The sequence below is a fragment of the Nanorana parkeri genome, unplaced genomic scaffold, assembly GCF_000935625.1.
Source record: "Nanorana parkeri isolate BGI_ZX_2015 unplaced genomic scaffold, ASM93562v1 scaffold1157, whole genome shotgun sequence".
In the NCBI taxonomy this organism is placed as follows: Eukaryota; Metazoa; Chordata; class Amphibia; order Anura; family Dicroglossidae; genus Nanorana; species Nanorana parkeri.
Genome location: NW_017307425.1, coordinates 12,058 through 14,546, shown reverse-complemented (window position 1 = coordinate 14,546; position 2,489 = coordinate 12,058). Strand labels below are relative to the sequence as shown.

The window sequence follows — 2,489 nt, the reverse complement described above, 5'->3', positions numbered from 1 at the left end:
GTGCCGTGAGGTTGAGTTATATAACCGCGTCCGTGTGACCGCGCAATTCTTCGCTCGCTTCTCCTTCCCGCTGATCCCGCCGGCCTGTCATCGTGAAGAGACATCAATCACCGGCCGGCATCGCTCTTCCCAGCAGCGGCGCTTCTGTTCAAACAGAACGTCGATATCTCACCGGCGGGAGAATTACATAATGGAGGCCGCGAAACATTATCGACCATCAATACCGCCACACGCCGCCGCGCTCCCACCGCGTTCCGTATAGAACTGCGTTTTGGGGGTTTTTTTATATTGAATTTTCTTCTATTACTGGACGGCGGTCAGATTTAACGACGCGCAGCGCTGCCGTATTGTGTCAGGAGCGCGCTCATTTACGCATTATGACAGTTCCCGGATACCTGGCGATGATCAGGAGATGTCAAGGCATGCGCCCTGGTCATGTGATCACTGTGGCAGCAATTACATGATCAGAACCATGACAATTTGCTGAACACTGACCTCCGTCCTCCCCTTCAGTCTTGTATCTGACCTCCGTCCTCCCCTTCAGTCTTCTATCTGACCTCCGTCCTTCCCTTCAGTCTTCTATCTGACCTCCGTCCTCCCCTTCAGTCTTCTATCTGACCTCCGTCCTTCCCTTCAGTCTTCTATCTGACCTCCGTCCTTCCCTTCAGTCTTCTATCTGACCTCCGTCCTTCCCTTCAGTCTTCTATCTGACCTCCGTCCTTCCCTTCAGTCTTCTATCTGACCTCCGTCCTTCCCTTCAGTCTTCTATCTGACCTCCGTCCTTCCCTTCAGTCTTCTATCTGACCTCCGTCCTTCCCTTCAGTCTTCTATCTGACCTCCGTCCTTCCCTTCAGTCTTCTATCTGACCTCCGTCCTTCCCTTCAGTCTTCTATCTGACCTCCGTCCTTCCCTTCAGTCTTCTATCTGACCTCCGTCCTTCCCTTCAGTCTTCTATCTGACCTCCGTCCTTCCCTTCAGTCTTCTATCTGACCTCCGTCCTTCCCTTCAGTCTTCTATCTGACCTCCGTCCTTCCCTTCAGTCTTCTATCTGACCTCCGTCCTTCCCTTCAGTCTTCTATCTGACCTCCGTCCTTCCCTTCAGTCTTCTATCTGACCTCCGTCCTTCCCTTCAGTCTTCTATCTGACCTCCGTCCTTCCCTTCAGTCTTCTATCTGACCTCCGTCCTTCCCTTCAGTCTTCTATCTGACCTCCGTCCTTCCCTTCAGTCTTCTATCTGACCTCCGTCCTTCCCTTCAGTCTTCTATCTGACCTCCGTCCTTCCCTTCAGTCTTCTATCTGACCTCCGTCCTTCCCTTCAGTCTTCTATCTGACCTCCGTCCTTCCCTTCAGTCTTCTATCTGACCTCCGTCCTTCCCTTCAGTCTTCTATCTGACCTCCGTCCTTCCCTTCAGTCTTCTATCTGACCTCCGTCCTTCCCTTCAGTCTTCTATCTGACCTCCGTCCTTCCCTTCAGTCTTCTATCTGACCTCCGTCCTTCCCTTCAGTCTTCTATCTGACCTCCGTCCTTCCCTTCAGTCTTCTATCTGACCTCCGTCCTTCCCTTCAGTCTTCTATCTGACCTCCGTCCTTCCCTTCAGTCTTCTATCTGACCTCCGTCCTTCCCTTCAGTCTTCTATCTGACCTCCGTCCTTCCCTTCAGTCTTCTATCTGACCTCCGTCCTTCCCTTCAGTCTTCTATCTGACCTCCGTCCTTCCCTTCAGTCTTCTATCTGACCTCCGTCCTTCCCTTCAGTCTTCTATCTGACCTCCGTCCTTCCCTTCAGTCTTCTATCTGACCTCCGTCCTTCCCTTCAGTCTTCTATCTGACCTCCGTCCTTCCCTTCAGTCTTCTATCTGACCTCCGTCCTTCCCTTCAGTCTTCTATCTGACCTCCGTCCTTCCCTTCAGTCTTCTATCTGACCTCCGTCCTTCCCTTCAGTCTTCTATCTGACCTCCGTCCTTCCCTTCAGTCTTCTATCTGACCTCCGTCCTTCCCTTCAGTCTTCTATCTGACCTCGGTCCTTCCCTTCAGTCTTCTATCTGACCTCCGTCCTTCCCTTCAGTCTTCTATCTGACCTCCGTCCTTCCCTTCAGTCTTCTATCTGACCTCCGTCCTTCCCTTCAGTCTTCTATCTGACCTCCGTCCTTCCCTTCAGTCTTCTATCTGACCTCCGCCCTCCCCTTCAGTCTTCTATCTGACCTCCGCCCTCCCCTTCAAATCAGCAGAGGAGGGACCTGAAGGAAAAAGTCTTCCATCACGTCCTCCTCTGTCGATTGACAGCAGGCAGTGGGCGGGTGCAATAGCCAGCCTGCTATTGGCTATTGCAATTTGAAATATATAATAGCAGGCTGGGTACGGCTACCAGGCTCTAAATGTAGCGGAGGCGCGGAGGGAGTGGCAGAGGCGGAACGGGAGGCGAGCAAGAGGAGAAACGGGCAGCACAGAAGCAACCTGGCAGCAGCGGAGGTACGAGGGGGGGCAGCAGGGG

The 2,489-nt window shown here is 52.9% G+C and overlaps 1 protein-coding gene across 1 annotated transcript in view; it reads right to left on the bottom strand.

Moving 5' to 3' along the window:
* The window catches only part of TTYH2 (tweety family member 2), a 48,448-nt gene that overhangs the window by 44,962 nt on the left and 997 nt on the right, over positions 1-2,489 (bottom strand). The window lies entirely within an intron of this gene.